The sequence below is a fragment of the Herpailurus yagouaroundi genome, unplaced genomic scaffold, assembly GCF_014898765.1.
Source record: "Herpailurus yagouaroundi ecotype Mexico unplaced genomic scaffold, PumYag 29, whole genome shotgun sequence".
In the NCBI taxonomy this organism is placed as follows: Eukaryota; Metazoa; Chordata; class Mammalia; order Carnivora; family Felidae; genus Herpailurus; species Herpailurus yagouaroundi.
The window spans coordinates 68,591,021-68,615,164 of record NW_024412377.1 but is presented as its reverse complement, the minus strand read 5'-3'; the positions used below and the strand labels follow the sequence as shown (position 1 = coordinate 68,615,164).

Below are 24,144 nucleotides of genomic sequence, written 5' to 3'. Positions count from 1 at the left end.
GGGAGACACAGATCTGAAGCAGGCTCCCGGCTCAGAGCTGTCAGCACAGGGCCCGATGTGGGGCTCAAACCCATGAACTGTGAGATCATGACCTGAGCCAAAGTCGGACCCTTAACTGACTGAGCCCCCAGGCATCCCAACCTTCTTTGACTTTTAAAATTTGCTTTATGTCAGACTCCTAGAGGTCCCTGCAGACAGAAGACCACTGCACTTTTCCTCTCTCCTAGTGTAAACAAGTCACTAGGAAGAAACCTGAATATTGCTCAGAGTAGACACATCATGCTAAAGGGAGAGGAGGCATGAATCAAGCCAGGTGAGACAGGTTAGGAACAAAGTCCCAGAAAAAGTTGGTGTAGAATTGAGTGATTATGTATAGTTAGAATTTAGAAGAAGTCAACAAAAAGTTTTGGTTAATACTTAAATACAAGATGCAACTTTCATACTTATAGTTGATATGAAATCTCGAATAATTCAGGTTTCATTTATTTTGCTTTGAATTTTAATACTGTTGATGGTGATGGAAGGAATTATTAGATATAAAGAAAAGTTACATTTCAAACGTGTAATATTTACAGTGGCAATCATATTGTTTTGACAAAATGTCAGAATATACTCACATTCTATTTTGTACTTTAACACTTTAAAAAGTGATGAAAGGATTAGATGATTATATAATAGCCTGTCTTTCAGATATCTGTACCATTCACTGACTGTTAGAGATGACTTAATGTTCAAAAAGTGGCCATCTCATAAAAAGCAAATTAAAAATTGCATTTTAATCTTTTTGAAAAAAAATCCACAGATATAGAAAAATGGAAAATTACCAACACTCAGGAGCTTTTTTTTTTTTTTGCAACAATACACATAGGATTTTTACTCATCATATCCAAACTTTGAATTAACCAGTAGTTCATTAACAAGAGAATAACTTTTACAAATGAAGTATATTCATTCAATGAATTTCTATACAGCAGCACAAAAACAATGAGTAACTGATAAAGACAGCATCTTCCACATTCAAAAATAATATGGTAAGCAAAAAAAGCCAATCTCATTAGGTACCTATTCTAAGATTCTATTCATATGAGGCTCTAGAAAAGGAAAAGACTATATTTATGAAAATGGAAAAAGCAGTTGGATATAGGGGTGTGGGCTGACTGGGTAGTGGCAGGGGGAGACATTTTGATTGATAGAAATGTTGTATATTTGATTAGGGTGGCAGTTAATGAATGAGTATAATTTTTAAAATTCATCAATATATAATTAAGATATGTGCCTTTTACTGTATATAAATTTGCTTTCTTTTTTTTTCTGTGACTTTTCCTTTTCTTTTTTAAAAAAAATTTTTTTAATGTTTATTTATTTTTGAAGGAGTGAGAGACAGGATGAGCAGGGGAGGAGCAGAGAGAGAGGGAGACACAGAATCCAAGGCAGACTCCAGGCTCCAAGCTGTCAGCACAGAGGCCGATGCAGGGCTCAAACCCACAAACCATGAGATCATGACCTGAGCCTGAAGTCAGACATTCAACCGACTGCGCCACCCAGGCATCCCTCTTTTCTTTTTTTATTTAAATCCAAGTTAGTTAACATATAGTGTAATAATGGTTTCAGGAGTAGAATTTAGTGATTCATCACTTACATATAACACCTGGTGCCCATACCAAACGTGCCTTTGTTAGTGCCCATCATCCATTTAGCCCATTCCCTCACCAACCTCCCCTCCAGCAACCCCCAGTTTGTTCTCTGTAGTTAAGAATCTCCTATGGTTTGCCTCCCTCTCTGTTTTTATCTTCTTTTTCCCCTCCTTTCCCTATGTTCATCTGTTTTGTTTGTTAAAATCCACATCTGAGTGAAATTGTATGATATTTATCTCTCTCTGATGGACTTATTTCACTTAGCATAGTACTGTAGTTCCATCTGTGTTGTTGCAAATGGCAAGACTTCATTATTTTTGATTGCCAAGTAATATTCCATTATATACATATCGTGCCTTTTCCTAACCCTTCCTTTCTATGGTAATCAACTTCTTTGCTTTCCTTTATAGTTTTACACCAAGTACACATTCCTAAATCATATAGTTTAGTTTCTCCTGTTTCAAATTTTATGTAAATGAAATTTTGCAGTGACTATCACTTTTTGGTCTGCTCCTTTTGCTCAAATTAAGATTTTAAGACTTATTCTTCTTTTAGTATGATTATAGCTATTTATTTTTACTGCTGTATAGTATTCTATTTTAAAAATATACCACAGTTTATTTTTCTGTTCTGCTCATGGAAAGTTGGGTTGGCCACTACAGATAATGATGCTCTGAACATCTTGTTTTGTAAGCGGTGCAAGAGTTTCTTTAAGGTGGATAATCAGAAGTGTAACTCATGCCTATAGGGGACACATATTTAACTTTATTAGACAACACTAAGTTTTTCCCAAAGAGATTATATGTATTGACATACCAGTAGTATGAGAGCCTTCATTACTTCACATCTTTGCCAGACACACTGTTTTGAGACTTTGCCTCAATTATTTTAATGTACATTTTTATGATTACTGCTGATGTTGAGCACCATCTCATATAATTATCGCCTATGAAGATTTCTTCTTTCATGAAGTCTCTAGTCAGACCTTTTGCCCAGTTTTCTATTATGTTGTCTGTCCGTTGTGTTGATTTGTGAAAATACTTTGTGTATCTTGGTGACAAGCTCTCTTAGTCTTCCTTTCTCTTATAGCAGAGCATGGGGTGGAGGGTTTATATGCTTTATTAGGGAGTACAGTCTCCGAGAGAAGGAGTGAGTGGCCAGGAGGGCAAGACAGAAGTGGAGGGAGAGCCAGTGGCAACGCATCACTGAGTAGGCTGCAACTACATGCAACAGACCGCTCAGTCTAAGAGGATTGTCCCACAAGCACGATGAATGCCTCTCAGGCCCTTCCAGTACGGGAGAGAGAAGGAAAGGTAGGCACTTGCCAGCCCTTGCCTTCTGTTGGTCAAAGGTCCACACAGAGGATATTAACCTCACACTTCTGGGTTGCGTGTATGTGGGTGCTGAGTGGAGTCTGCTAGTCCAGTGTCAGCAGGGAAGCCCGTGGTGTGAGATGGGAGGCTGAAACACAGCTCTGAGGTGAAGTATCCAGATCTCATATAGGGTCTTTATTTTTTATGAATATAAGATGTCCTCCTCTTTTCTCCTAATCAGTCACAGTAGCCCCTTCAAGGTGGTGACCTGTCACATTCTCTAAAAGACTTAAGGCAAGAGGATTAATGAGACAAGTAATGGTCTTTCTCTATTACTGTGGAAAATCCCAAAGCTATAGTTAGCATTTACTGTAAATTTTCCTCACCATCAGTTCGAGATTTTTTTCTTACTCTTGGATGACGGTGCTTCCAGTCTTGGTTGCATGCCTGTTGGGTAGTTCTATATCTTTATCTCTGAGAGATTTGAACCATTAGATGCCTTGTTTTTGCTGGCCTATAGCTGCTACATTTGCTCATTCACCATTATCACAGAGGCACTCTGAGATGTCAGTGAATCATCCCACGTTTATACTCTTCCTCACCCCCACTGTGTAGCAGAAACTCTAGTTTCTCTTTTTAAAAATGTTTTATTTATTTATTTTGAGAGAGAGTGAGCAAGGTAGGGGCAGAGAGAGAGGGAGAGAATCCCAAGCAAGCTGCACATTGTCAGGGGCTTGATCTCATGAACCCTGAGATTATGACCTGAGCCAGCATCAATAGTTGGACACTTAACCAACTGAGCCACCCAGGGGCCCCAACTCTAGTTCCTTGTGATGATCAGGGTTATCTGTGATATTACAGTAACTCATTTATTTGCCTATTGAGCCTCAGGCACGAGGGGTCTAAAGTTTTGTAGAAACTTTATTACATCTTCTCGTGGAAGCAGTATCTCCTTGGGAACCCATTAATCTACACTGGCATAGTCTAAGGTTGTGGGGACAGGAAGTACAAATTCCACAAATGGATCAGTGGGAGTGTTGGTAAAAAGGGCCAATTCTACCTTTATCCCTAGATTCTCAGACCTGTGAATTCCAGACCTGTACTGTATCATGTATATACACCATTAGTTCAATACACAAACCTTGTTTTGGAAAAGAGACTGCACCCTCCTCAAACCCCATAGAATTTTCCCTGAGCTGATACCTAAGTTAATCCCATAACTGGCCATTTCATTAAGCTATTATGTCATCTGTTTCTTTTATTAAAAAATCTTTTGAATATAGTTGACATGCATTGTTACATTAGTTTCAGGTGTACAGCATAGTGATTCAACATCTCCATATGTTATGCCATGCTCACCACAAATGTAGATACCATCTGTCACTATACAATGTTGTTACAATATTACAATATCACTTCTTGTATTCTCTATGCTGTACCCTAGGCCACTTGCTTCTAATCTTAGAAGACTGGTGTTTCCCATGATCATGCAAACATTTTTGCACCTTCTTGCCATAAAATGGTCCCTAGCCAGAAATCAGAACCTGAGGCAAAATTCTTACGAGCTATCACTTAATTGGGGAATTGAATCCTAGGCATTAGGAATGAGGGACAAGAGAAATGAACTAGAAAATGAAGGAGAGCCAATGTGTTTGTGCTGGCATGCACAAATGTAACTGATTGCTCAATTCCATGAGATTGTACTTGGAGAATCCTTCTCAGGGCTATCCATCATAGGCAAAGATGGGCACAGAATGAAGGGGAAAAATTTGTGCACTGGCTCTTGAAGTGGTCACAGACGGGCATTAGGGAGTATCAGCTTGTTCACACTTGTGGGTTGCACATGTGTAGTGCTAGGTGGGGTTCAGTGGTGGTATCAGCAGAAAAACTGCATGGTATGAGGTGGGAGACATGCTGTGCTGGAAGGATAATCATTAGAGTCTAAAATTGCATTTCTGTCAGAGACTTATATAAAAGAATATCTAAAACTTCAGGAACCACATATGCAAATTTGGATTCTATCATGAAACTTGGGCTTATGGTCCAAATGTCATTTAAATTAAGAAAATGCCACATGGCTTCTTATTCTAAGGACAGAATTCTAAGATTCTTAGAATCCATGTTCCCCTGGTTTTTATGTACATGAGATTGAAGGTTAAAAGTGAAAACTCAAAACTTTTAAAGAATTGCTTATCTTTACATTAAATTATCTAATATAAAAATGCATTGGATTTGATGATTGAATATAGGAGCTATGTTCATTATGTGGTCAAAAAGTAACTAGAGTTTGAAAATCAGTGGTTATCCTCACTGATTATTTTCTTCTTTATGCTTTTATGTGTCCTTTGAATATTCAGTAAGAATCATACTACATTTCCTACCTGAAAAAAATACAACAGAATAATGTGTTTTAATTTTTTTTTTTAACGTTTATTTATTTTTGAGACAGAGAGAGACAGAGCATGAACAGGGGAGGGGCAGAGAGAGAGGGAGACACAGAATCGGAAGCAGGCTCCAGGCTCTGAGCCATCAGCCCAGAGCCCGATGCAGGGCTCGAACTCACGGACCGTGAGATCGTGACCTGAGCTGAAGTCGGAGGCTTAACCGACTGAGCCACCCAGGCGCCCCCAGAATAATATGTTTTAAATGAAGTAATGGTAAAAAGGCTAAGAAGTAACTGTTGATTTTTTTCCATGTAAAATTACAATTTCTTTCTTGATATCTATAGACACACTACAGATATCACTTTTCTCTAAAGTTAACCAGAGCAAGTGGAAACTTCTATTCAATGAAATGTCTTCCCATCTCCTTGTTGCCTTGCAGTATCTGAAGTCCCTATTAAGATTTTAGCAAATCTATATTTTTAAACCTGACCTTAAAATACCTTAAAATAGATCTTTTGCTGTTTTCCTGAGTTTTTCCTTACCTACCTTTGAAGTGCTACTTTTCAATTGCTTGAGATTGGAGTATTTTTTTGAACATGCTGTTTTATAAGGAATCATATTCAAACATTACACAAAACACGTGTAATAATAACTTGCAGGTGCTGAAGAAAATATAAAAACCACAGTGGGTATGCATTTATATTTCTAACATCCTGCACTAAAATCTGTGGTTGATGTGAGAATAAAGAAACATGCACATTTGCGGTGAATTTTCTCTCCATCTAACCATAAATGCATAACCTGGGTTGTGTTGAGTGGGTGCAGGCAGTTGGTCTTAATAGCACCAGGGACAGTGGCTTCTCATAATTACCCCTGTCATGTCACCCTCAAAGGTTACCGTGTGCTGAAACTGGTTGACTTACAGTAACCTTCTGTATCCTTATCATATTTGAATTTATCCAAATCCTTTAAAATTTCTGTTTTCATACTGTACAATATCAGCTACGGATTATTAAAGAACTAAAATGCTGCTAAGGTATGTGCATATGGTGTGTATAAGTGAAGATGTGGGGCAAGTGCTCTCATCATTTTAATGGTACAAATAAGATGGTAACTTCAGAAAAGTATGTATTTTTTGTCTCCTTAATAGAATAGTATGAAAATTCTGTGTCCTTCTTTAGCCTTTTGATAATCATGAATTTGAATCATCAAAATATATTTGAAGTATCTCTTATAATTTATTTTTGTGGAATTTAATGCCTAAATGCAGCAACATACCTAGCTTAAAATTTGGCCATTAATAACCTAAAGGCTTCCTGTATTTGAAATAATTTTAGATTTAGAAGAGCTGACAGAGCAAGAGTTTGATTTTTGTTAAAGTCAATACAACTGATATTCAGAGAAATATAACCACTGATTTCTCTTTGAAAGACTGTCAAAGAGACATCATTGTCACCGTGTTTAGTCCTTTTTGCTAAAAGTTAGTCCTTTTTGCTATGGAGAAGTAGCTTGTGCCACACACTGTTCTGGATCCTGGGCTGCTCAGAAGTCTATGTCTTTGATGATCAACATGATACTTTTGGTTTGTGTTGAGTGGGCTTCCCTGGGAAAATATTTATTTAAATTTTTAGACTTTTTAACTTAAATACTATACTTACAGAAGGTTACATTAAGTTAGATGTCCTTCCGTTTGTTTTTTTTTTTTAATGGTTTTTATTTTATTTCTGAGAGAGACAGAGACAGAGCACAGGGGAGGGCAGAGAGAGAGGAAGACACAGAATCAGAAGCAGGCTCCAGACATTGAGCGTGTCTGCACAGAGCTCCACGCGGGGCTTGAACCCGTGAACCATGAGATCGTGACCTGAGCCAAAGTTGGATGCTTAACCAACTGAGCCACCCAGGTGCCCCTGTTTTTTTGTTTTTGTTTTTTTAATGATTTACTTTCTTGAAAATGACAGAAAGTTTGTTCATTGATTGTATGTATACATTTATTCACTCACCTATTCATTCACTCATGTATTAAAACAAATACAGGGCACTCACAGTTGTTTTGATGCCATGAATGACATAGAAATGGTAGCCCTTTACACTCTAGAGGGAAAGTTAAGAACTACATAGATGGCTCACAGGCTTTTAAAACTACAAATCTGTGATGTTAAAGATGTAATTGATAATCAGTAAATTTGGGGAAAAAATCCTAATTCCATCACATTTAGTTTGGCATAATACCTTCTAGTTATTTTATATATACATGCATGATTTTAAATAGCTGTATTATAGTGTAGGCATTTTTTTATATTCTTTTTTACTTAACATTAATGTGAGATATTAAATTCAAGGAACAGCTTCAAAGGTTCAGGATGCCACATGTAGTCTCCCTCTTGTATTTTCACACTACGGTTTTCAGAGTCATGATTGAGATATCCATCATTCAGGTTCAAAATCAAGATGGTGCTATTTCATGAATACTAGCACTAAGCTACAGAAACACAAAAAGCGATGCACATTGTTCTGTTTTTTTTTTTTTGTTTTTTTTTTGTTTTTTGCAAATTTGTTAGTTTGTAGTGTTTTGGAGAGAAGCCAGCAGGGCTAAGGAATATGCATCTGCGTGAAATTGAATATGTCCCATGGCAGAGTCCCTTGGTGCTTGAGTTTCCTGTCCCCAAACTAAAGGTTTTCCCTCCTTTTTTTTTTTTCAAAGCAGGTTGCATTTTTCATGAGCAAAATGACTTTTAAAAAGTCAAGCTATAATTATTATAACTAATTATGAAATTGCTACAGATGCTGTTAAGCTATGTTCAGTGCATGAAACTGTTAAATTTTTCACTTTGAATACAAAGTGATAAATAGCTGATTGTAATACAGCTCTGATATCTATACAGGGAAGTAATTCTTCAAATAAAACATTAAGAGGCAAATTTCACGTTAGAAATTTGTGGCTTTGAAAGTCTGCACAGATTTAAATTTCAAATTAAAAACATATTGCCAGCTGCTGTGGTTTAGTAGGGCTCATTTGCAGTTATTCTCACTTTTAAATTTAACTCTTTTATGATAATTCTCTCAAATTGGCTTTTCCCCTATATCTTCCTTTAAGACTTTAAAATAGAAAAGGAAACCAGAATATCTGCAGATGAGTGGAACTGTGTGAAAGGGAGACAGTTACAGTAGGGAGGTCCAACAATAAACATCTTTAAAAGTCTAACTATTTTCCAGGCCCCTCCATATTCAACAGATTTCTCATTTAGATGCACCACCCATGCTCACTTCCCAATCTGAAATTGTCAGCATGCTGCTACTATAAAAGCTGAAAGTGAAGCATATGGACTTGATTTAAGTTCAGTAACTCTAGACCTAAAATGATCACTTAAAATTTTAACTTCAGCCTCTGGTGAAACTGTAATTAATGGTGGTGTGTAAGATGAGATCATCCCAGGTCTGTGTCAGTAAAAGTTCTCCCCATAATAAGGCAAATGCATTTTAGAGAAGTACTTACTAAAGCTATCATGGAATTATGGAACACATAGGAAAGAACACTGTCTTTATTTGCCCTTTAATTCCAAAGTCTGTCTTGGAGATTATTTTCTGGGAGAAATCTACAGTATTCTAAAATATTCAGATGCTGGGCTTCTCTTTCTTCTCCCAACTGTTATCTGGTTGTTAAGGGGACAGGTGGAGCAAGGACAACTCAAACTGACAGGTTGTTTTCTGGTTTTGGTAATATGGTTTTAAAAAATAAGATTGAAGCATACAACTGTAATTAAGAGCTTTCGATTATCTGTGACTTCTAATTTTGTTATCAGTCTTCATTTAGTGTGTAGTTAGTTGACTATAGTGGACTTCCTTCACATAGGAATTGTTTACTGTATTTTTGTGTTGTATATATTGTGAAAAGATTTCCCCCATCTAGTTAATAAACACATTCATCACCTCCTATACTTACCTTCTTTTCTTTTTTAGTGAGAACATTTAAGTTCTGCTTTCTTAGCAAATTTCAGTTATATAATACAGTGCTATCAACTGTAGTCACCATGTTATACATTAGCTCCTCAACATTATTCATCTTACAGCTGAAAGTTTGTAGCCTTCTACCAACCTTTCCTTGTTCTACCCCCCACCCCAGCCCCTGGAAACCACTTTTCTACTCTCTGTTTCTATGAGTTTGACTTTTTATTAGTATCTTTTTAAATTAAAGATTCTACATATAGGGGCACCTGGGTGTCTCAGTCAGTTAAGCGTCCAACTTCGGCTCAGGTCATGATCTCACAGTTCATGGGTTAGAACCCTGCATTGGGCTCTGTGCTGACATCTCAGAGCCTGGAGCCTGCTTTGGATTCAGTGTCTCCCTCTCTCCCCCTCCCTGCTTGTGCTCTCTCTCTGTCTCTCAAAAATGAATAAACGTTAGGAAAAAAATTTAAAGATTCTATACATAAGTGATACCATGCACTATTTGTCTTTTTTAGTCTGACTTATTTCACTTTTAATGATTTCACTAATTAATGATATAATAACAACAGATAATGGTATGGCCTCAAAACTGTTTTTATTTGCAAAGATAAAACTCACAAATTTCTTATATTAATAATTAACCTGCTAAAAACAAAAACCAGTCACAGTGCACACGCCTCCCTCTAGAAAATTAGCAGCTTCTTCAGCACCTTCTCAACGTCCCATCTCCACTGTGGGCTTGGCAGATATCAATATGTGTTCATTGGCTGTGTTGGAGAAAGAAGCATCTGGCAGCTCAATATAAGCCTCATTTACAAGAAGTTAAGCTTCCCTTCAGGAAATGTGAGGGAATGATTAAAGTCTCATGAAGACAGTTCTGTTAAAACTGCCACCCTTACAGTCCATCCCTCAGGAAAATAGGAAAGTTTCCCTCAGAAAATCATTTAAAAAGGGACACATAATGAACTCTAATCTCTACTGTCAGTTTTTTTCTTTTTCATCTATTTAAGTTTGCATTTGCGTTCTGGGTCTATTTTGTCAAATAAGTATCTTCTACTAAAAATAGTATCTTCTACTAAATATTCTTCAAATATGCATATAAATAAGACAACTCTATAAATTAGCATAGATGAATAACCGATGGCTTGAAAGAAGTTGGACTGGGGTGAAAACATCCAAGAAATGAATGAGTGGGAGTTTAAACACCCCCAGAACAAAACGTTCAGGATATTGGCTTTGTTGTGATGCTGATGAAGACTCGGGAAATTCGTCTGGGTGATGGGCCCATTGCTTGCAGGGCTACATATTTCTGATTCAGTACCAGTAATTCTGGTTCTGTGCATAATACTGAGTAGCTTATCAGTCACTCAGTTCTGAATCAATACATTTTAGACACAGATATGGCATAAATTGAGAAAATGGTTATATGCAGTGAAATTGGTATTGATTAGAACCTTTATGAGGTTCTACAAAAGAAAATCCTGATGAGTCCTTCTCATAATTACTTAGGATTGGCCAAAAGCCTGCATTTGGTTGCTTTGTCTGGTGGGGTTTCCAGGTTGCTCTTAAGCTTCTTTAAGGTCAAAAGATCCAGTTAATTTTATGATACATGAGGATTTTGACTTCTTGGAAATTTGCTCAGCCAGAATCTTACTGTAAAAATGAGTTATTCCTAACAGTACTTTAAAAACTAAAGTTAAGGAGTACCTGGGTGGTTCAGTCGGTTGAGTGTCTGACTCTTGATTTCAGCTCAGGTCATGATCCCAGGGTCATGAGATCAAGCCCCACTTCAGGCTCTGTGCTGACTGTGGAGCCTGCGTGAGATTCTCTCTCTTTCTCCCTCCCCCACCCCTATTCACATGTGCTCACTCACGCTGTCTCTAAAATAAAAATAAATATGTTTAAGAAAACCTTTGGAATCAAACTGAAAACAATAAAACATTCTCTTCTTTTTCCAAAAGTATTTAACACCTTTATGGACACCATGCAATTAATTTTCAGTTCTTGATTATGTAGGCAACTTGGTAATACATTCATCATTTCTAAAATCTCTCCTGGGGCAATGCAGTATTCCAAAGTCAAGCTAAAATGTGGAAAAATAGTTCAATGTACTCTGTCACATCCATTTGAAGTAGATTTTAATTTATATCCAGTTGATACATGAGTCGTTCTCAGTGCCCTGTCAAGCCATATTGGAGCCTGAGGCAAAAGGAAACTTAGCTCTACTGATTCTATTTTTATCAAAAATTCTAATATTTTGTTCAGCATGGATTTTTTTTTGCATTGACTTTAAGTATTGCATGAAAATATTATTAATCTTTATTACAGGTTTTGTTGTCACTTTCAATTTTGCATCCAAAGTAAATGCTCACTCTCTTCACCATAGTCTTGGTCCTGGTGGTTCTGATAAATAGATCTAAGAAGTAGATCTCAGTTTTCCACTTGCATCAACACAAACATCTGAATGTTGTAGTTGCCAGACATCATGCCACAGGTGCTCGTTCCTCTTGGTTTAGAGCAGTCATCTTCATTGACATGTATACATTGCTGATTGAATTTCGTGCCTTCATCTCTACTTCTGTTAGCTCCATTAAGAAATACCATATTTCATCAATAATTAGACACACAGGCTTTACATATTTTGACATCTGTGACATTGGGATATATTTTATAATAAAGGGCATCTTAAAATTGGCAGGTTTTTTTTTTCTTCCTAGTGTGTCTTACAACTGGTAGTACCTCTAAATTGATGAAGTACGGTGCTCTCTAAAGCACCTACGGTGGTAATACTAGTTTTATTTTAAGCTTCTCTACACAGACAAGTAGGAAGGCAACTTAATAGCATTCTAAGCCTCTCTATACTAGGACTTTTTACAATTGGGAAATGGAATATATTTCAGTAGGCTTTTTTAAATTCATATTGGCCATTTATAATTATATTATAATTTGCAATAAGACCAATACGCTTTTCACTGAAATATAATTAATGCACAATGCGCTTAATTTAGATTAGTTTGAATGGTCTCTTTTGCAGAGTTCTAAGAATAACTGAAGTCAGCTATGATCATACTGTATCCAGTGAGAGAATCACATTGCCTCTCTTCTTCCATCTGTCTCGTTACGCTCACAGGTCCCAGTTGTGCATATGGGGCATTGCCTGTGGAAGCAGAGTGGGGTGGGGCTCAGACAGGGCTTCTAAGGCTGTGCTGGATGGAAGCAGAGTTCACCTGAGGTACCTGACTTAGTGTAAGCTTATTTAAAAAGTGTAAATTATTGGTAAGATCAAGCCAAGACTGTAGCTAAGAAAATGCTGCCAAGAGAGAGATCTAAACGGTAAGGCAAAGATAAAATGGGAGGATGAAGCCCAGAATGGGCAGACAGAAAGATCTGGAGCTAAGTGAAATCAATGTGAGGAATGGATGGCAGAGCGCAGCCCAGAGCGAGGTGGAGATGAGATTGTGTCAGAGCGCCCTTTATACCATGCCATCCTCCTGTGCTTCAGAAAGGTGGTGGCTGAAGGGGCCTTAGCAACTCACTTCCTAAAATACCATAGTTGGCACTTGGTCTCTACTCTTTCACCTTCCATTTTGTCCTCATCTCTCTGCAACCTTTTATTTTTTTCTTTGCCTGTACCACTCCAAGAAAACCATTCTCACCAAAATCAGTAGCAACTTTCTAAATGCTGGCCCAGTCAAGGGTGTCTGGGTGGCTCAGTCGGTTAAGCATCCGACTTTGGCCCAGGCCATGATCTCATTCATGGTTTGTGAGTTTGAGCCCCACGTAGGGCTCTGTGCTGACAGCTTAGAGCCTGGAGCCTGCTTTGGATTCTGTGTCTCCCTCTCTGTCTGCCCTTCCCCCGCTTGAGCTCACTCTCTCTCTCTCTCTCAAAAATAAGTAAACATTTAAAAAATAAGTAAATAAATGCTGGCCCAATAAGCAAATTTTAGTCCATGACATTTTGTATTGTTAATCCCTCCCTCCTGTCAGTGACCAGATTTACTATCAAATGTGTGTGGAAATGTACTGTTGTTATTTGGGAAGAGGAGAGAGCTGTCAATTGTGTGGAGGGCCTGTACTGAGCTTGCTTTCATCCCGGTACTAGTTCAGGTCCATTACACAGGCGGTTCCATGCTTTGTGGGTGTCATTTATTTCAAGTGACTCCTGTATTTCTGTTGCCTGGCAGTATTTTCACATAGGAGAAAGAAAGCTCCAGGCTTGGGTAACAGTTTCAAGGAGGGGAAGGCGAGAGGACATTGAAGAAAAGTAATGTATCATGAACAGGGGAAAATGGATGTGGCCTGACTGGACAAAAAGTACACTGAGAGGACATTTGGGAAAATACATTGCCAGCTTGAAGACTTTGAATAGGGCTCTCTTCTGCTTTCAGGGGTTACTATTTTTCTCTAAGACTAGATGTCTCATGCGTTTCTTGGAAGAGGAGAGATTTCAGTAATTATAAGAAACTTAAGTATGGGCTTTGCTTTATATAAGAAATAACAATTTAGGAATGGGAAATGCCTATTTATCTTTACAATGCAAGGCAGTCCAGAATCAAATGCTAAGGTAAACTGTAGAAATGACTTATTTATTTATTTAATATGCAGTCACTGAGTGCCTGATGAAGGCCAGCCACTAACTGTATTAGGCCCTAAGGGGTTTGTGCTAGGGACTGGGAGGGCAGAGGGTAAGCAAATGCGTGGGGAGAAGGGGAAAGACTGAGACTGGAGTGTTTGTGGGAGGCGGTGAGGAGGGGGTGGGACTTGGAGGAGTGACTTCGGGGTGGGTGTAGCTTGAAAAGGCGAGAGATATCCCTCTAATGTCCTAGACCTGTGGTATCCAATAAGTAGCAGCCACTCCATGTGTGGCTACTGAACAGGGGAAATGTGGCTGGTCCAACTGGAGATGCGCTGTTAAGTATAAAATACATACTTAGTAGATTTTACATACATACATACATACATACATACATACATACATACATAGTAGATTTTAAAGATCTACTACAAGGACAAAAACTGTCCATGGAGAGGCGCTGTTAAGTGTAAAATACATACTTAGTAGATTTTACATACATACACAAATACATACATAGTAGATTTTAAAGATCTACTACAAGGACAAAAATGTAAACCACCTCAATAATTTTATATTGGTTACATATTGAAATGACAATATTTTGGATATAGTCACTTTATATTGGACATATTTTGGATATGTTTTGCATATATTGATTTCATTACATGTATTATTACCAATAACTTCACCTGCTCCTTTTTACTTTTTAAAATGTGTCTACTAGGAGTTTTAAATTACATATGTAGTCAGCATTTGCTAGCTAACATTTTGCTTCTATTGGACAGTGAGTGCTGTTCTAATTTCTGTAAAACGTGAGTCTGGAAACAGATGACATCTGCAAGATTATTACCTCCCATTTACACATTTTTAGAAAGCCTTTGGTAACTCCTAATCATATGTCCCATATTTGACATAGTGCAGGTTTTTCTTTTTGGTTGTCAAATTTTCTTATTACAATATTTTGAAATTGTATCTGCGCTGAACTTCTCATGGGGTAGACCACTGAACAAGCCCAGGCAGCCCCCTGCTCCATCCTGTGAGGCAACTAGAGCTGGGCTCTCGTCCAGGCCCCTTCTCTTTGCACTTCCTGCCTTCCTTATCATTTTCTCCATTATTTCACCTAGAGGCTAAAGGAAATGAGAAAAGAGCATGAAAAATGAGATAAAGCATGAGGCAATGAAATAAGCCGAAATCATAGAAATGATAGCCCAATTGTATGCTAATGTCTGACTCATGGGACTGCTTTGTTTGTAAGATTTGTGAAACAGGATGGAAAAGCACCCTTAATAAAAATAAAAAACATAAAAGAGCAAAAGAACACATGTGGACTGCTTGCAGGTTAAAATGCTTACATTTTTCCTTCTTGTTAATCTGAAAATCTGCCTTGTCTGGGAATGTGACTTGCCTCTTCCTCTACCTGTTTAAGTTATGTTGAAATTCTAGAACATTAGTTTTGAAGAAAGCTCCTAATGGTAGATACAATTTTAGTAAAAGTAAAGTCACAGACAAAAAGCGTAAATAATCTTTTCAGTCATAGTCTTTTTGTTGAAGCTTTCTTTTCAAAGAAAAATAATGTTAAATACATGCCTTATTTTCCCCTACTTTGTTAAAATATATAATCCAATGTCTGCTTCTTGGCCATTGATGCTATAGTGGAAGATGCCATAGATAAACTGCTGAGGAAAATAATACAACTGACATTTTTCATTGAATAAATGAGGCTTTTTTTTCTTCAAGTGTTTCTCAGAAACTGCCAAACTTCCAACATCACTTTAAGGAGCTGACCTATTTACATTTTTGCAACCTGTTTTAAATTAGCTTGAGAGAGATGTTATAAAAAATATGGGATTGTAAATGTTGGAATCAAAAGTAGATGAGGTTATTTTAACATCACTTTTTAACATGTCCTAAGAATGCTCCTGGTAAAAATTTGAACTGCATATATAAATTATATTTAGTTGAATGCATATGCATCAAAATTACCAGTTAAATTGTAGGAAAAGAGAAAAAATAAAGCTGAGAGTCAAAGTGCATTAAAAACACCTCTGTTCTTAAACTCAGTGACCATAATTTTAGATGAGAAATTTTATTTACCATTGGGAAAATTTGCAGTTTGCTGATTTGCAGTTTGAACTGACCATAATCAAAATCCACATAATGGAAAAGGATTTTATGGCCAATATTTATTTATTTACTTTTTGTTTGTTTTTACCCAGAGGTGTTCTGATGCCATTTGCTAGAGGTATGGCTTGCTTCCTTCACCCACTAGGGCATCTTGACTACGGCTGTGATTTGCTTTCACATATCTCAGGCAAGATCTCTTCGTAGCAGTGATGGAAAAGATTATTTACTGGGGAAAGGCAACAAAAAACTTTTTTGAGAGTAACTCCTCTCATTCTGTAAAATGATTTACATACTAAACAGTCACAATTAATATAAAGGTGCACATTTAAGTAATTTCCAATGACAGGAGTTAACCAAGAGTGATTCTGGTGATGAGTGCTCATCCGCTCCCACTCAGGTGTTGCTGACACGTACTGACTGGAGTGGCCTTTGTACTGACTGGAGTGGCCAAAGGCACCGTGAGTCCTGACTGCATTCTCACTATGCCTGGGATCAGAATGTCCCTGAGGAAAAGTCATTATTTTCCTTTGAAGGGGGTGTGGGAAAGGACCTAGGTAGGAACATGAATTTTCTTGATAAATGTAGCTTTCATAGGGGTACCTGGTCTGGAAAGCAGACAGTAAGCAAATGGATTGGATTCTCCCAACTCAGAAAGATTTGGTTCCACTGCTCCCAGCTTCCATATGCCTTATTCCCACTACATTTTGAGGACCCTATTTTAACTAGACTGAAAAACTTAACCTTTACATAAACTGGGTGCCATTTACAGATTTTCATTCATTTCTAGTACTGGACTGAAGGCACAAGCCATTGTAGGGGTTTTTGTTGTTGTTGTTGTTGTTTTGCATACTCGCTGGTTTTTCTTTCTGCAGTTCACTTGCAAAAATATTAAATTTAGTTGGTTTTCATATGAGAAGGAGAGCAGTCTCTTTGTACAGTTAAGTATCATGTATTCTGAAGAGCTTTTGATATAATTATTCAATTGGCATTAAAATTAGGTGAAGATACTTACCAAAGAGTGAATATTCTTAAATTGTAAAGCCTTGGTATCTTAAACCTTCAAACTACCATTGACTTTAGATGGCAAGGAAATCTTAAAGAATTTTATATTCTAGGCCACATTCTCTGTCAGTTACTAATAAAATATAGATGTCCCTTAATTGAAAATCCAGGGTTTAAAAATCCAAATATATAGAATTATAAGATAGGAGGTGATAACAATGGCTATAGAAGAATATTTTGCTTTATTAAATAATCAATTCTAAAATAATCATTTATTTTACTGTACTTATTAATTTATGGATATTTATCTATAGGTCACATAGTTTGCAGATTAAATTTGAAACTTAATTTCAGAGTCATTCTCTTCGAAGATCAATCCAGAATAACAGCAGAACATTTTTGGAATTGAATTGTAGTGCAATAGGAAAATATAATGTGATTTAGAGATGTTCAGTTTGGTTGACTCAGGTTTTAGAAAAAGTCAATTATGTAGAATATTCCTGGAATCATTTATACAATGAGAAGTAACAAATTATCTGGGCTTTAGCCATAGATATTGAACTCATTAAAAATGCCTGCTTTAATCTCGAAATGAAATCCAGTTATTTGAAAGGAAAAGGAAAATATCCATAATTTGAAAGTAATATTTGTTTAACTGTAGGTGAAAAATATAATAATTGAGATGTAGTTAACCCTCCATTTGCCACATGGGGTTTATCTGTATTGTGGTATTTTTTGCTTAACTTCATCAAATGATTGATTTCTTTACACGACAAACATGTACTAAGTTCTTACCGGGTGCCAAGGACCACTATCCGTGCTGGAGATGTGAATGAATAAGACTTGATTCCTGAACTTGAGGATCTTTGAGTCTTGTGGGTTCAGACAAAGAAGCACACACAGAAGAGTGGTGAGGTGTCACAAGACTGACAGCTGTTGGTTCAGGGTATTGTAGGGGCACGTAGGTTAATGATTCCAGGGCTTTTCAAATTAAAAATATTCTATTGTTAATAAGCATCCACACTAAATCATTTGCTGCCTGAATGATTATGTTAGTTCTCCTGGGTAAAAAGCAGAAAAGGCAACATGATCAAAGGCCTGCATTTGTGTGGAACTCTTCAGGGTCTGGAGCCAATATTCCACTCCCTCTCGGGGGGCCCTGGTTACTCTTGGGGGGAATGTGTGCCCATTTTTGCTACAATTAACCATCCTCATAAGAACTCATTGAAGCTGAAGCTCCTTAAGTTAAAGCCAAATCAAGACATGAGCTCTGACATCTGGCACTTCCTGTGTTGACCCTGGTTCTGAGCTATTTACTACCTGCTTAGTTGTGGTAGTTCTTCCCCCGGGGAAGCTGTGGCCTCAAGTGCTCCTGGCTGTAGGTAGGCTATTTTTGTCTAATCCAACTTGCTTCTATCTGTATTAAGTGCCCCTCAGTCACCATCATCATCTCTTTAAAATGTCTATTCTATTTAATTTTTCTTATTTTTAAAAAGTGAGCTTGAAATAAATATGAGCTGGGTATAGGACTCAAGACTTCGGGATTTATTCCATCTCCAGGACCAGCAGCAGCCTCGGTGCCATTTGGAAATGAGGGCAGAGGTTGGTTAAAGGATGATTAATGGGCTGGTGCCTTGACTTGCAGAAAAATAAATGGGAACTCTTGCAAATGCTTAGACATAAATAGACAAATAGTTTCTTAGATTAAAAATTGGAGTACATGGGGCGCCTGGGTGGCGCAGTCGGTTAAGCGTCCGACTTCAGCCAGGTCACGATCTCGCGGTCCGGGAGTTCGAGCCCCGCGTCGGGCTCTGGGCTGATGGCTCAGAGCCTGGAGCCTGTTTCTGATTCTGTGTCTTCCTCTCTCTCTGCCCCTCCCCCGTTCATGCTCTGTCTCTCTCTGTCCCAAAAATAAATAAACGTTGAAAAAAAAAAATTGGAGTACAGGACAGGATTCAGTCTTTATAACCTGAGGAGTGTTTACTGACAACTTCTTGAGTATCTTTCCCTGGTTCATACATGTTACTTAGCCTAACAAGGCATATTTGGCTTCATTGTTTTTGGTGCAGGTTTGAGTTAACTACAGTCATGGCGTCCTGTATTCCAGACTGTACAAGGCTTTATTCCCCCTCCACCAGACATCCTACCTCTCTACCTCCACTCCTAGTAAGCCTCTATTCTAATGTGTTTGGTTGATGTCTTTGGAAATTAATGTATCATTATAAAATTAAGTGTTTTATGTATAAATATGCATTAGATATACCTAAATGATATTGTGCTACGTAGTAAATGAGATGCTGGGATGTTGCCAGAAGTTCAGTAAGGCTCAAAATTGTTATAGGCAGTAATAACAAAAGAGGTGGGCAGGAACCAAACGATAGAAAGCCTTATATGTCATGCTAAGGAATTTGGATTTTATCCATTGGTTCTAGGGGGTTATTGAAAGGTTTTAAAAGGAGTATGACAAAATCAGCTTTGAGGCTGAAAGTTACTTTGACAGCAGTGTGCAAGGTGGTTTATAGGATGTCAAGCCTGGCATTTAGTACATAGGGACTTCTCAACAATGATAGCTAGTGTTGCTTTTTATGTTTCAGTAATCTCTGTCCTACTGAACACAATATAGCTTTTAAATTAAGAGTATGTTCTGACACAATCACTTAAAGAAGGATCTAGTAAACTACAAAAAGTGTAATGGTCTTTTTTTTATGGTAGTCGAGCTATGTTAAGTCATTGTAAATATACTCCCTTTTCTCAGACGTAAAACAATTATTTGTGTTCATTTTGGGAAGCTTTGTCTAGTCTTCTGGTCTGTGGGTGACGATGAGCCCCTTTAGCTGAGTTCCTCCAACAGCAGCAGTGAGCTTGAAAGATCTCACACATACCTAGTCTAAGAATGGTATTAAAATATAGTTGAACTTAAATCGTGGCTTATGTGCAAAGAGAATGTTATTAAAGAACCTGTCATCAATCTCTCTCTACTCAGAGCATTGCCTGGGCGAATGTGAGACTCTTCAGATCTCCCCTTCCACGCCTTCCCTTACCCCCTCTGCTATGGTGAGGAGATGTGGCATAAGGTTGTAATTAGGTCCAAGGCAAAAAAAAAAAAGATATTCTAGTTCCTCTTCCTCAGATTTTCTAAAATTGGCTTGTGAAGGGGGCTGCCTGCTGCCATGTGGCAGCCACCACCTGCATCGTTGCTGGCTTTGGAGATTTGCTATGAGAAAGTGCTGGTATTAGTGTGCCACACAGCTTGCCTTATACCTCCGTGATTTCTGTTTACAGAAGAATTGAGCATTGTGTGGCAAATCTCTATAAACAGGTGCTATGTTAAACTGCTCTCTCTTGAGAAGGAAAAATAGTGCAGGAGAGGGTAGAAGGACTACATAATGGATCAGAGGCTAGTTTGTTCTGGACAGTCTGTGGCCTCCACGGAATGTGTCCGGGAACATCCAGGTTTTGCATAGCTAGTATCATACCCTCTGTTCATATGACTGAGCTGTCATTCAAAAGAAAGTTGAAGGATTCCCTGCTTTTCTTGGGAAGTTTTTGAAAGCCTTTGAATTGTAAATATTATATAAAAACAGCTGTGTTTGCTGTCATCTTTGGTCTCATTCCCGTAGTGAATCAATGCAGGAGATTTGTCAGACTTATCAATCTTCAGTAGCAGTGAGTTGTGTTGTGTTGTGTTGTTGTGGTTTTGTTTTCGTTTTTTGTTTCTCTGGTATTTTGTCACGGCCAATTCTTTTGGTATACGTAGAAAGCCAGATTAAAAGTTACACCTTTTTTTGGAAAAGTCAAAGAACTAAAAATATGACATGGATTTCTGCCCTAAAACTGTTAGTCCTTTTCTCTTTAAAGCAAAGCAAATTCTTTGTTTTTTTAATTATGAGTTTGGGTACAGAGAACTTGTTCATTCCAGGAAATGCTTCCATTTACTGCAAGGTGATGTACTCTGCATCATGGTACAAATGCTTCTCATGCAGCTATGTGCTAGAACCTTAAGATCAAAGTGGAGGACTCCTCACAGACTCCCGGCAGATGCGGCTTTGAGAGATTGCCAAATAAGCCAGATTGTGGTGGTTACAGGCAATGGCTCTACCACTAGAGAGAGACAACTAAGTTCAAATTCTAGCCTTACCTCTTACTAATTGTATGACCTTGATCAAGTAAGTAACCTCTCCAGGATTCAGTCTTTCAATCTTTCCATCTGTACAACGGGCATAAAATAGCTAGCTCATAAGGTTGCCCTGAGGGGCACCTGGGTGGCTCAGTTAGTTGGGCATCTGACTGTTGGTTTTGGCTCAGTTTGTGATCTTATGGTTTTGTGGATTTGATCCCCATATCAGTCTCTAGGCTGACAGCACAGAGCCTGCTTGGGATTCTCTCTCTCTCCCCCCCACTCTGCCCCTCCCCCACTTGTACTATTTCCATCTCTCTCAAAATAAAAAAAAAAAAACATTCTCTCTCCTCCTCTGCCCCTCCCCCACTTGTGTTCACTCACTCTCTCTCTCTCTCTTTCCCTCCCTCCCCCAAAACAAAAATAAATTAAAATAAAATTTAAAAAAATAATGTTGCCCTGAGAATTAGATGAGATGACACATGTAAAGAGCATAGTACAATGCCTGATCTAGAGTAACTGCTTAATAAGTGTTAGTTATTATTGAGTTTTGAGAGACCTGGATTTGTTCATAATATTCATGATTCCATTGATTCCATCAGGCTCAATCAGAATATCCATAGGTTTCCTTGACTTCTCCTTGTGAAATATTCTGGCGTTTCTAGTGATGGCCAGAAATTTCAGGCCCAAATGGCTATTACTTCAACTAAAGAATAAAGAGAATTCTGCAGGCTATTCCTTATAAATCTTCTAGAACAGTTCATTAAACTCTCAGAGATATCTCTTGAGTTTAAAACACACAGTAGAAATGAGTTGAGGGCCAACAACCCACTGGTTGATGTGATTTTGTTGGTGGAGGGCCTCTACAACTCTTACTGTACCTTCAATGGGGCTATCTTTGAAACATTGGCTATGATATATATTTTGGAGACTACAGTCTGTAATGAGACCTCTTTTTTCCATCATTGGGTAAATAGAATTAAAACTAACTTCTTTGCAGATTTAAAACTCAACTTTAACTTAGACTAAGTATGAAGGATTTGAGAACTATTATTACACCAGATGGATGTCCCTTCTATTCTGAGTATCTGCCTAAACAACTTACAATTCTGTATTGGGTAAATCTCATCTTATGCTAGGATTTCTCAACCCTAGCATTATTGACATGTTGGGCCAGTAATTCTTTGTTGTCAAGGGTGGAGGTGGGTGTCATTCTGCGTATTGCAGGATTTTTAGCAACATCCCTGTCCTCTATTATCAATAACAAACACCACTTCACTAGGTTATGACAACAAAAATTTCTGCAGAGATTTGTAAATGTCATTGGTGGGGGGGGGGGGAGCAAAATCACTCCCAGTTGAGAGGCAATGACTTAACTATATAGCTACTTAGCATAGATAATTTTAATAAAGGTAAAGTTATGCAGCTTTAACATTGCTGCTTTGAGAAAGCTTTCTTTCTTACCTTGATCACTCTGTCTTGTTTGGAAGGTATTCATTAAAGCTCTTCTTTCTTTATACTTACCCTTTTCTGTGACATCAGCCATTACCTCTAGCCACGTTATGTGCAAGTTTTTCCTCTGAACATCTTGACTGGAATTTTTAGTTTTAAACTCTGTGTATCAGAACCCGATTTAAAACCTCTGTCTCCTAATTCTTTCTCCTTTTTTAGCCATTCTTCCAATAGCTCAGGCTCAAATCTAATCACCACTGACTTCTCTATCCAGCTGTCTTTGTCCCCTCTCATGTCTAATCGTTCCTAGAGATGACTTTTGAAATCTCTCTCTTACAACTTCCCATTCTCTCCTTTCATGCTACCACCATCTCCTTTTGTCTCCTTCAGGCTTCTGCTTCTGTGGTGGCTACTCCACACAGAAGAGGAAAGGTGGTCCCTCTCCCGCCAATATATCCATCATCCCTTATCCTCTTATAGCACTGATTTTATTACTCCCATGTTAGAAACCTCAATAACTCCCCTCTGCCTAAGAGATTGATAACAGGTTCCCAGTCTTGGTGCTTAACTGTCCACACTCTGGCCTCATCTTTCACATTAGACCACTCCCTCACCCACCCCATGGAAAAGTCAGCCTAAAAGGTCTCGCTGTTCTTTGTGTGTGAGTCTTGAATCCCAGCTTCTGAGTTTTTGCTTGCTTCCATTTCCCAGAGTGGCCTTTGCCCTCTTCTCTTTATGGTAAATTCTTCCTATCCTTGAAGGTAGTCAAATGATACTTCCTCTATGAAGCTTTCCCTAATTCATCACTTTTCTTTAAGTTACCATTGCCCTTTATCTGAGCTTCTTCCCTATATCACTTAGTTTTCTAGCAGCATGCCTAATTAGAGACTCAAGAAGGATTTTTTGAATAAGTAAGCAAACGAACAGATGTCTTCATTAACAAATAAAACTTGAAATGTTTTTCCCTTCTACTGAAAGGTATGTTAGAAAGTCTTTGTTATCAACTAATCTGTCATATTTAAGAAATATGAATAGCCACATGACTTTTCTGAAAATTCTTCCTCCCCATCACGTTAGCTTTGTGACCTTGCTCATATCATTTGACTTGTTTGAACCTCTGTTGTCTCATCTCCTCAAATAGGTTATTGTTATGAAATGGTGTATGCAAAGTGACCAATACAGAGCCTGGAGTGTAGGGCTCAAATACATGTTAGTTGTTTGTACTTTTCCATTTAAACTATACAAAACGTCTTCTTTAAGTGGATTTCTTCTGTAAGGATTTCTACAAAATGCCCAGTTTACAGACATGACTATGTGCTATTTGGATATTTTACTGTAGTGAAGTCAGAGGGGAGGACAGTGAAATGGGACTTAACTTTAATGTATGCTCTTTGAAATTATGTGTCAAATTATATGAATTGTCTTTTTTTTTTAAAGTAATTTCTTGCAGTATGGGCATATAAAATGATAGGAGCAGAATCTTGCATATAGAATCCTTAAGTGTGTGTCTTTTTCCCCCATTAGGACAATTTTTTCTTAAGAAGCCACTCCTCAAAAGTATAATAGAAATTAATGCAAAAAGTAATCCCGTATTAAA

The 24,144-nt window shown here is 37.8% G+C and overlaps 1 protein-coding gene across 1 annotated transcript in view; it reads left to right on the top strand.

Annotated features, from left to right (window-relative positions):
- The window catches only part of CAMK4 (calcium/calmodulin dependent protein kinase IV), a 228,927-nt gene that overhangs the window by 66,603 nt on the left and 138,180 nt on the right, over positions 1-24,144 (top strand). The gene's annotated exons all lie outside the window — the stretch shown is intronic.